This window comes from Pseudonaja textilis, chromosome 3 (assembly GCF_049901715.1).
Source record: "Pseudonaja textilis isolate UNSWEBS1 chromosome 3, rPseTex1.2, whole genome shotgun sequence".
Classification (NCBI taxonomy): domain Eukaryota; kingdom Metazoa; phylum Chordata; class Lepidosauria; order Squamata; family Elapidae; genus Pseudonaja; species Pseudonaja textilis.
Window position 1 is genome coordinate 157,560,879 of NC_141992.1, and position 12,487 is coordinate 157,573,365.

Below are 12,487 nucleotides of genomic sequence, written 5' to 3' on the forward strand. Positions count from 1 at the left end.
AACTGTGAAATTATTCTTTCCTCTCCAATCACTTATTAGATTATGTACAAGAAGCTGTTCAACCAATATCAAATTATTCAATAATATATTATAACCCAAAGCAAACAAGACTCCCTAAAAGCGTATGTGCAATAGAAATTTATTTGATAGCGGGAGTCTCTGTGGTTAAACTGGGAGAAGATTAAAAGACAATGTTATTTGAAAATTCCAGTCTGGTTATCGACTATTGAAGCATTTTCTTATCCTATAATATACAAAAAGGAACAAACAGTTAGATATGGTGAAATATTGAATGAAAAGGGTGAACTTGAATCTATACAAAAACTAGAGGAACAAGGTATAAAGATGAATTGGTTTTCATATACGCAAATACATTCAAGGTATGATAAAGATTCTAAAACAGAAGGTTTCTATGATAAACTGACTGACTTAGGTAAGATTTTGACAGGTACTGATGAAAAGGTGATTAAAAAATTGTATGGATATTTATTACAAATTAAACTAGAAGAAGAACAAGTTAAAGAAACTATGATTGCTTGGGGGAAGAATTTTGGATATGGGAGCGATTTAGAGAAATGGCAAAAATTGTAGTCTCAAAATTATAAAATGACAATGTCAACAGCATATAAAGAAAATTTGTATAAGATGTTTTACAAGTGGCATTTCCCCCCGACAAGAATAGCAAGAATGTTCAAGAATAAATCCAAAAAATGTTGGAAATGTCATCAGAGACCTGGCTCATATTACCATATGTGGTGGACTTGTGCGGATGCTAAAAAATACTGGACTAAAAGCCACATGTGGTTGGAAAAAATGACAAAAAAACATATAGACTTGAAACCAGAGATATTTTTATTGGGAATTTTACCTGAAATATATAGTAAAGACTTGAAATACCTGATTGTAAATGTATTAACAGCGGCTAGGATTATATTTGCTAAAAACTGGAAAAATGAGAAAATACCATCACAGGAGGAAATCATTAAGAAAATATTGGAATGTGCTGAAATGAGTAGATTGACATTTGAAATTAGAGAACAAGAGGATAAACAATTTTATAAAATTTGGGATCTTTTCTATCAATGGTTAGACAATAAAACACAGTAATGAAATATGTAGACTTTTAGAAAATAATAAATATATAAAGATGTACCTCTTTCTTATTATATCTACAAAATGATTTTAGGATAGATTTGGGATGATAATATGAACTGTTATAAAATAAACTAAGTAAATTATGATAATCTTGTAAAACATGAATGAATAAAAGTATAGTCAAATGATTGATTAATAATGATACTAAGGTATTTAATTTTTGATTGACAATATGAGATCATATGCAATGTAATTGTAATTGAAGACTATGAAATGGAAGCACAAAACAATTTGTAAACCAACCGGCACACTGTATGTACAGCTATGGAAGATAGCTTGATGTTTTTATGTTTTGTTTGTTTATGTTTCTTTTTAAAAACCAATAAAAAAAATTTTTTTTAAAGAAATTTATTTGATACAAGAAAATCTGTGACCTGTTTGGTCATCATTTCAGGGATATTCCCTTACCCTAACAGAGAAACAGAATGACCATAGACAGGTAAAAAGCATGCAGAGTGGATTGATGTCTGACTTTTTGCTCCTTTCCCATTGACTTTCCTTGTGGGAAGCTGGCAGTAAGCATCAGAAATGTTCCATTTTTCCAAGTGCAGAGGGACTGAAAGTGTGTGGGTGAGGAAGGCTTACCTGAGCAACTTGCAAACTTCCCTGTCAGGTTCTCCATTTACTTTGTTCCAGCAAGCTTTCCACAAGCAAAAATATTGCTAGTGGAAAGGTGGCAAGAAGTGTTAGGAATCATATTAATTCATTCAGGCTTCTCCATTGACTTATGGGAAGCTGTCAAGGAACTCTGGAAATGAGGATCACATTACCATGGTTGGTCAGAGCAATACGCAGTGGCACTGAACAACAACAGCATAGTGGCGCTGAAGTGACCACAACTTTCATCCCCAGATTTCATTCTCACAGGAGTCTTGGGTTCTGGCAATCTGTAAGTTCACCTATTTGAGTTACTCTGGTTCAATAATTGTTGCCTTATATCTTCCAATTTCACCAAACTGAAGTCTACAAACAATCAGACAAACAGAAGCAATTTAGTAGTATATGGATCATTTTTATTTATTCTCTTTCAGTTCCTAAAGTAATGCTGAAACTTTTTAGGGGTAGTGTTTGACTGGCAAATTGACCATATTGCTTAATTGTATCCAGATTCAGGGAAATTCCTTTTATATCACGTTTGGATTTCTCTCTGTAAAATCCATTCATTCTGATCTAATTCTTGTGTGCTATAGAGAATAAATCACACCCTTTCTTGTATTGGAAGACTACCATCAAGACTTTAGCCTTCTCTTTCTAGGTTAAGCATACTATCTTCCTTTAACCACTCTTTGTATGATTTACAAAGTAAATCCATACACTTTCCAGTTCCTTATCACCTTTTTATATTGTGGTGACCAGAACTGGACATGGTATTCCAGGTGCAGCTGGATTGTGCAGTATAAAGCACAATCCATTTCATTTCCAATGATACTGACTTTATACCTATTGTGTGTTGATGCAGCCCAAAAGTGCATTGTTGTTTGTGACAGCTGTAGCACACTGTTGGCTCATGCTTAATCTGTACTCTACTAGGACACTCGAATCCTTCTCACAAGTACTATTGCTTAGGCAGCTACTACCTATCTTGTACCTATATATCTGCTTTTTTCCTGCCCAATGAATAACATTTTGTTAAAATGGGTCCAATAGCCAAGTGTATTAGTATTTTTTTTAACCTTGACCACATCTTTTTTGGTGTTTAGCAATTCCCATTCCATCCCTAGCTTTGAATCATACAAAAATTATATGATTATCTCTTCTATTTCCTCATCACAAGTGATGTAACTCCATCTGGCAGTTGGACTATCCATCCCACATTATTCCAGTTTGAAGAATCTTTGTCTAAATAAAGTCTGAGTAAAATACATTCATAGCATTCCCTTGGTCCACTTATTGAGACACTTTGTCAAAGAACACAATAAGATTTCCTTGACCAATTTTTAACAAATCCCTGTTGGTTTCTGGTAATCATATTGTTTGTTTTTGAATGCTTTCAAATCTACTATTTTATTGCCTTTTCTAGGTTTTCCCAGTTATTGATCAGTGCACATTAGCTTGCCCTGATCACTTGTCAGTCTTGTTATTCAAGCAGAAAAGAACCTGGCTGGCAGGATAGAGTAACTTGTGTCTGATTTATCTTCTGAACTAAGGAAAAGCACAGTACGCTGGTTATCTAGATGTGTTTTCCAACAGCCTTTTCTCTTAGGGAAGCCCATTACTAGAGCCTCACCACTATGAAGAAAGGGTACAGAGAAGAAGAACATAGTAGGCTTTTCCCAGAGATAGTCTCATACAACTTAGGTGAAATAGTTTCCAAAATTCCTTCCATTATTATATGTTTGATTAATACATGATTAATTACAGAAACAAGGAATGTTTACTAGATTTACAATGGTGCTGGATGAAGACAGATTTTCTAAGAAAATGTTGGAATGTAATGTTCTTCATACTCCTTTCCTCATATTATTATATTATATTGATTGGTATTTCGATTATGTAAGTCCTGATTAGTACCATCAGATATATTAAATGGCCCAAAACTAAAGGATTGCTCTCTCCAACACTAAAGCAGCCAATGCCACAGTAGAATGAAATTGATGCAAAATGTTGTCCCTAAGAAAGGGAAATCAATATCATCACACTTTTATCATAATTTGGCAAAGAGATACATTTTTTTCTTTCACGAACACTTCTGCTACATTATTACTGTGAGTTTTTTTAAAAAAATTATGCATTGTTCAAGTTTTAAAATCTACAAAGTGGAAAAGTGATAGATTAAACCCCACTCAGTGTAGATTACTTTTCCACTGATGTGGCACAATGGGACCATAATGAATTGGAACATGTCTATAGAACTGGTTTATAGAGTAATTCAGAAGAGTAAGGTCATGCTAATGAATTTTGTATTGTTCAGTTTCTATCCACTCTCAAACTTCTCAACAACAACAATAAAAGTACAATGACAGCTGAAATCATGGATCAACATTCTTAACCTGGCTTAGAAAAGTTGGAAGCTGTTACCATTTTCTCTATGCCATACTTTTTTCTATTGTTTTGACCATTCTAATTCAAGTTTCAATTATCTAGTGGCATTTTATTAATGTTTATCATGATTTCTTTGTTATTCTTTTTAAGAAAATATATGGAATCCACTGCTCCTTTTTATACTGCAATAAAGGACCCAGAAAAGTTGTTTATATGTCACAGCAGTCATAAAAGCAAAGGACAATAAGGTTTTTTCTTTTAATGAAAAAGAAAATGTAGACCAGACATGGAAAAATAAAGCCACTGTTGCTATTTTCCCATCATGCATTCAATAATTTCATATTTTGACATTTTAAAGGTTGCAATTGTTAGCAATGTTTGGAAATCTTTGAAGGCTATATTCATAATTTGGGGAAGGGGATGGGCAAGGCGTATTACTTGTGGCATTTTCACCTTTATGGAATCCTATAAAATGTAATAGTTCACTTCTGGTTATTGAATGTGTGCAATTACTCATTTGTGGTCCAGGTAGGAGGTGGCATCTAGCCATCTATTCTCATATATATGAGCAGATCTGACATTGTTAGTATATGGATGGGAGGCCATTAGAAAATTCTAGGTGCCTGCACTATACTTGGAAGTAAAAGAAGAAAAATCATAGAAGACAATGAAAAGCCATTTCCATTTCAAGAAAAACACTTGGAAGTTATGAATAATTGAGCTCAGCTTCACTATATCTAAGTCAATAATCAGCCAAGAGTTTGAAACATAGTTTGGTAGATGATATCCAAAGAACTGGAACAGCCTTTCTAATAGACATCTGGCCATAAGAGAAATTTAAATATAAGTTAAAATGAGAATTGGCAAACTCAGTTGAAGAAAACAATACACTGTTCAATTGAAAGGTGAGACATTCATGAAAATAAGGTATCTATTTGAAATAAAATAATCTTCATGTTCATAAAAATAATGCACAGGTAGAAATGCAGTCCTTCAGGACTTAGTAAAAACTATAAGAAGGAAAGCATTTCAGATGATGAAGAAAAAGAAACTTAAAATAGAAAATAAAGAACACAGTGACTATAGAATTATTAATGTTTGTCCTGCATTTTACCTCCTAAATGCTGATTTAGTGTGTATTATTGGATACTCACCCTGTGGCATAATAGGCCAAATATAGCCATTTAAGCACATTTACTATCTCTTTGTCATTACAAATCCCTAACAAAGTGTTGGGAGAATTCAGATTTGTTCTGTTTTCCAGAAGGCTTGGTTCAATTTGTCCAACTTCCAAATATGTCAAATAAAACTATTATTTGGTTCAGGATTTGTATACATTTCTTGCCTACTATATAGGCATCTCTGGCATTACATTGTTGATATAATTCTTGGAAACAGTGATTTCTGTCCAAATGTGTTCACAGGTTTTACAGTCCAGAAATAGATTGATCACATTCCTTATTTTTTTTACGTTCCAACTATCTCCTCTATTTGCTCCAATCAGAAACAATAAAATAAAACAAAATATTCCAAGCAATATAAGATGAACATTTGATTGATAGTTCTGTTCCAAATAAATAAAAATACTAATTAATTTTCAGAAACAGAAGTAGTCTTTCAAAAACAGGAAACCTATTTAAAATGCTTTAGAGATCTGATAAAGAAAATTAGGAAGGTGACAATTAACTTTCAAGCAATTGGGAAATAACTTGGTGGCAAAGTTCAATGACATTGATGAACCCTTAAGCACAAAGGATTGAGTTAGAATCAACAGGACTGTCTTTTTATTGGTTATTATGACAAACTCCAAATATATTCTAAAAAAAACCCTGATAAACATTTTAGAAATTCTTAGATGATGGTTTCTCTTTGTGCTGGTAGCATCTTAGAGAGCCATTTTGGTCCTAGTGGTTAAGGCACTAGGCTAGAAAGCAGAAGGCCATGGGTTCTAGTCCTACCTTAGCCATGAAAGCCAGCTGCCTGAATTTGGACCAATCAGTGTCTCTCAGTCCAACTCGCCTCATAGGGTTGTTGTTATGGGGAAAATAGGAGGAAGGATTATTAGAGATGCTCACTGCCTTGAGTTGTTTATTAAAGTAATAAAAGTGGGGTATAAATAAATAAAATAAAAATAACTATGGAAGGAATGGACAAAAATATTGAAAACATAATATTGAGTTACTAAGAAAATTTAATTAAACTTCATTGGTTGCAGAGTACAAGAATTTGGTATAGCAAAACACAAGATTTCATAAGGCCTTTATAAAGCTATGCATAAATGGAGAGAACCACAGAAAAAGGCTTGGGCTGAATATCCCACCTGCACTCATGAAAGAAAGGGCATTTTCTAAATATCTAAGCTGCTACACAACTTTCAGGTAAGTTGCTCTGTTTTAAAGGTTTTAAAGCAGGGAAGAGGAATGTCTAATTTATGCCTCTAATCTAGGCCACTAGACTGATATTCACTCGACGGGCATACTAAAATCAATCATAACAAGAGTGTAGTAGTAACTGTCACAATGAACTTTTGGCCAGCCTGCTTGTGTTATGGCTGTCTTGAACTTTCTCTGAATGTGAATCAACCATTTTGAGCAATTTTAGTAGAAGACATGGGGTGATTGAGAACAATGAAGTTGATGCTTGGAGAGTTTGGAAGAGCCATTTCAAACACCTTTTCTCCTTGAATTCTACTGTTCTCTGCAGCCAAAAGATGTCATGATGTTATTGGAATGGAGCCTTTGTTTGGCCTTCCTTCAGTGATATTGGCTTTCCTGAATAAGGAGAAAGGATCCTGTTCCTTCTTCTTGCTTTAAAGGCTAAAGCCAACACATTCAATTTAATGTGTACAGCCAAAGCTGGGGCGGGGGTATCTGTCCTATTGAATATTTATGTTGTTATCTTTATTATTTTCCTAAAACCAGATCCCTTTATTATATGCCAAGATACTGCTAGACTACAATAATATACTATCCAATCTGTCTGGTGGGCAGTAAGAGGCATGATAATTATTTTGAAGCATTTCTAGTCACATCTGAGGTAATTGAATGCAATAATTATTGCTGAAGCTTTGCCTTTAAAAACAGCAAAAAAGGATCATTTATCTAGGATGAATAATATATTAACCATTCATTACACACACACACACACACACACACACACACACTTTTTTTTAAAAAAATTACCAGCTTGTTGGTTACCAAGGAAATAATTTGGCACTTAGGAAGGAAGAGAGAATACAGTTTTCATATATATATATACAGAAATGCATTATATTGTCTGAAAATAAGCTATTTTAATTCCAGAATTTCTATTTAGCATTTTTAGACTTTGAAGTGGCTCACCATCTTTGTATTCTGTTCCTCTTACCCAGTGAAATCTCATGAAAACATGAAAATAGAATTGAATAAACCCTATCTAAACCCCATAATTTCCCTTTGTTTACAATATACAGTTCTAATACTCTCATTTTTTCCTCCTTGATATCTTGTTTGACTTTAACTTTCAAGTACCATAAATCTTATAATCATAAGAGGTGAGAATCTGAAGGGAGAATATTGGAAATAAAAGGAACTGTAGTTCTGTATCTGTCACAGATCCTTGAGAAGTAGAAAAAAGATCAGAGAAGTATGACATTTATAAACATTTTAGGTCATGAAGAGGTTTATGTTGAATAGACATGATTATGTAGGAATGTCATTTGGTGGCAAGTTGAAGTATTTCTTCCTCTATGAAGATGCATAGAAAAACTGTTATTAGCTGATACTACAGCTTATTACATTTCCAAAAAAATATTTGACATCTTTCAGACTTTCTGAATGTTTTATGTATTTTTGCTGTTGAATATTATAAGAACTTCATGTGGAGTTTACTGATATAAAAAGGGAATATAAGTTTGGTGTTTGTTTAATCCAATAACAAATGTCCTAGTTGAAAATCTAGTTCAATCAATCTACTTAAAGCAGTAACTTGGGCCAGTTATTATGAGTGCCTATACAGAAAAGTAGAGTAGCATTAGCAAAAAAAACAAAAAACTCAAGAGCCATTAGCAGATAAAGGAGACACAAATGATATTCAGTCATGGAAATAGTAAGGGCATGAGAAAGTGATTCAAAATGCCCCCACTTGTTTCTGTATGGTATGAGAGAGACCAAAGGAAACTTTGACAGGCTTCCAAGATTGCTATTATAACCCACAACAATAAAATAGTATTCCACTAATACTTGTGGTTTCTTGATTTGGTCTACCTTCCAGAGGTGATTGTACTTCATTAAACAATCTGGATTGGTTTGACTAGCCATGCTGTTTGTGTATCTTACAAATTGTTTCTGCTTTTCACACTACTCAGATTCTAGAAGCACATCATGCCATTTTCAAAAGGAATTTGTGTAACCTTGATAAAAATTTCATTGGTGCCTATCAATCTAGAAACTGTGACAAAGCTATTTCTAAAGCTCTAGGGCTTAACCTATCTATGGTAAGACATTTTGAAAAAGAAATTTGGGACCACAGTAAATCTTTCCAAGAAGAACCACCCTGTCAAAATCACTCAAAGACACAGTACAAAATCATCCTGGAAGTTACTAAGAACATAAGAACAATGTCCAGAGATCTCCAGGCCTATTTCCCTTCAGCTAAAGTTAATCTTCAAGACTCTAACAGCATAAAAACATTTTTATAAAAAAAATGGATTAATAGAAAGTAGCAAAATAGAATCTGTGGTTCACTGAGAAGGACACTGATATTTTATGTCAATTGTCCAAACTGAACCTGCCATCTGTGGAATGATGACTTTTGGGGCAACTGGTATATTATTATATCCGGTGGAAACAAAACACTGCATTCCACAATAAGAACCTTACTGTTAAGCAACGAGACAGTAATGTCTGAAATATGAAATACTGTATTCTGACCCAAGCCTTGTTCAAATTAAACAGACACAAATTGTGTATAAAAGCAAACCTATTTTAATGCGGCACTGGGAATTCAGTGCATTCCCAGCCAAGAGACATTTAAACCTAATTGTCCGATATCAAAAGCAAGCCCTTTCAAGGTTGCAAAAGGCTGCCAAGAACAGAAGACTAATTACTGACTAAATATCCACTGACAGAAGTTTCAAAAACAAACCGGAGTAAGCGGGGCTTCAACGAGGACTCTGAGTCTAAAGAACGGTTTGCTTCCTGCAAAGAACACATCCCCAAGGGCTGGATTTTATCCCTTATGGGAGGGGCCATCACCTTCCAGCCTTACTCCCGAGTCGCCCTCCCTGTTTCAGCTGTCCTTTCCTTTGAGAAGCCCTGAATGCATGTGCACTGGGCACAGGCTCCCCGAGGTCCTCTGCGTCACTGCTGCCAGACTCCACAAGCTCTGAAGGCAGCATCCCACTTTCTGATAGTCCTGCCCCCATCCCTGCATCACATGCAGGCCCCTCATCCAAGTCCTCACTATGAGAGACCTCGGCTGTCTGCACCTGCTGCTGGAAAACCACAACATACTGCCTCAAGATTTGAGCAAGACCTGGCATCATTTAAGTAAGCATGAATTCTGCTTAATATCAAATAAATCTACAGGATATTATTAAGTCATTTATCCAAGTGACAAAGCATATAGTATAATAAAGATATTTTTTTCTTAAAATTTTGTTTATTAGGAACTCCTTTAAAAAAAACATTTTTCTTAATTTAAAGGGAAAATCTTTGAAATACAATTAATTTGAAATGAAAATGATGACTGGTCTTTCTTTTGGACAGCATGCATTAATAGGGAAGCAGTGATAATAGGAGTGCTGTAGATAGAGAAATAATATTGATTTGTAATCATGTAGTGGTAACTACCCAGGATTCCAGATAAAATAATATTCTACTGGCTCAATTAAGTTTGAAGCTTCTGAATAAAGGCAATGCGACTGAGGGTTATTGCAAACTGAGAACATTTCTTTTCAGTGGATTATTTGGTCCTTGGAGATACTATATCAAATGTGGTGAATGATCTTCCCACCAGGCCACAAGGACCTTACTGAGGTCCATTCCCTTTTCCAAACCACTTCCAACATGTCTTCATCTACTAGTTCCAAATAAAAGGAAAAAGCTCTTACCACAACTGTTCAGAAATAAAGATTAATTTCCAGGGAATGAAGGATGAATATAATATAATGTTGCAGGATAATGTTGCAGGATCCAATCTGAGTCAGTTACCAGGACCAGATGTTTAGTCATCCAAGCTTTTGGACATGTGCTAGAGCCCATTTTCAGAGAATTTCTCTTTAGCAAAGTGTGTGGAATTAATTTGTATATTTGCATTTTTTAAACTGGGCTGCTTTTTGGTTTGGTTTGTTTATTCATTATTTTATTTTTTTAAATTAAGTAGATTAAAATGCAGTAAATAAACACATATAGACTAAAATTTAAAGAAAGCAGTCTATGTGCATGAAGAACTGAATATTTGTCTAGTAGATAAGGAAACCAGGAGATCATGGGTTCAGATCCTGCCTTAGCCATAAAAGCTACCTAGGTGACATTGAGCCAATAACTCTCAGTCCAACCTACCTCACAGGATTGTTGTTGCAGAGAAAAGAAAAGGAGTATTACGTATGTTTTCCACCTTGAGCTATTTCTAAAAATAATAAAGGTGAGATACAAACAAACAAACAAACAGATGTAATATGTATTTAAATAAGACATAGAGATGCAATTTATTTATTTTCCTCTATATGCAGTATTATTTTCAGTTTCAATATATCAGATCTCTACCAAATCTGCAGTCTAATTACTGCAAATATGAATAAGAAAAAACTAACTAGTCAATTGACAACAGAAACTTATTTAAGCAATTTTTTTTTCTCCAAAGAGATTAAAATTAAGACAATTAGCCCTCATGTGCCAACTAATCTTTGTCTCCTGAAATTGCATGAAGAAGTAATAAACTTATTTCCCACTATCCAATTACTTAAGCAATAATTACAAAAATGTTAACAATTGGGTGACTCTTTAATGGCCCAAAACAAAAGACCGCGGGGTTTTGTTGTGTTTTTTTTTTTTTTGCTCTATGCATTATAAACTTGTAATTTTTCAAACATTATGCATGTGCCGGGTATACTCCATTACATTTATAAATTCATTAAAAGCCCTTCAAACCAGATAACATAATATAAGAAAGATTTCAAGTAATCCATAATTAAAGCTGTTAAATTCATCATGGTCTAGCAGTATATTTGATAGCTTACTATGTACATTCATGCATAAAAATGTTGAGTAAATAACACTTCCATTTCATTTTTCTAACACCTGGGATTTCACAGCATTCAGATGGAAGTGTTTATCGCTACAATAAATTTATATTTTCATTCTTGACTGCTGCATTCATTCATTGTTTTCATTTCTTTTCCTTAAAGGAAGGAGATACAACTCTATTCTGGCAATTATTAAATGCTCACAGTGTGATTTATTAACCATGTTAAGATTTAAATGTAGCAGTCAACTGTTCACTTCCTCACAAATGGTCTGGTTCTAGTTGGTGAAATATCAAAATGTCTATATGTTGTTTTCATTTTCCTCTGAGGTTCAAGCCTGCCCACCCTCTTCTGAATTGAGTTCAACCAGTTTCAGCTTGTAGAATAAGAACAAGGAGAGCTGGAAATGAGATGTCAAAAAAACAAAAACAAACCAACAAAATAACCCTTCCAATAACACAACAAAATTATTTTTAAAGTGTGGTAGTTATTTCAGAGGCCTATTTTGTTATGCAAAGAAAATACAGTGTTGCCAAGACTATTAGCAACAGAAACAAACATTTTTTTCAAGCTAAAATGTCAGCTTTAGGAAATAGCACTTTACCTGTGTATGCATTATAAACGGCTATTATTGGCTTACAGCTAAGATGCATAGGAGGCTTCAGTTCCCAAAATGAGATTGGCACATCTTCCCCCTCCTAGGCCACCCCAGAATTCTTTGCATGGTCCATGAACAGATTTGGAAGGTGACAAGAAGGCCTGTAAGAAAAAAAATGTTCAATAGGCAAATGCAATTTGATCCAAACAGAAAGATAAGTTGATGCTTTTCACTGCAGAAACTGGCAGAAACCTATTTTTCTTCTCTGTTAACCTTTTTGTTAAAAATCTGGTTGCAAGAAATACTGGTTGATGTTTATAATGCCATGGAAGATCAGCAATGTGCTGTTTCTTTCTAAGTTTGCATAATGCTCAGAATTCAATAGAAGAGAGTATCTGTAGCTCAGGTTGAATTGTAGAGTTCTTTGTGCTCTCTGAGCTTGGCTATTTGTTTGCAAACATTTCATTACCCCTGTGCTTAATCATGACAAAAACTCCTTAATCTCACAACACATAGAGACTTTAAAT

The 12,487-nt window shown here is 34.2% G+C and overlaps 1 long non-coding RNA gene across 1 annotated transcript in view; it reads right to left on the reverse strand.

Moving 5' to 3' along the window:
* LOC148126370 (uncharacterized) overlaps positions 1-12,487 on the reverse strand; it is a 313,275-nt gene that overhangs the window by 109,744 nt on the left and 191,044 nt on the right. The window contains exon 5 of the long non-coding RNA XR_015742616.1: positions 11,967-12,121. This is a non-coding gene — a long non-coding RNA (uncharacterized LOC148126370). The remainder of the gene's footprint in view (positions 1-11,966; positions 12,122-12,487) is intronic.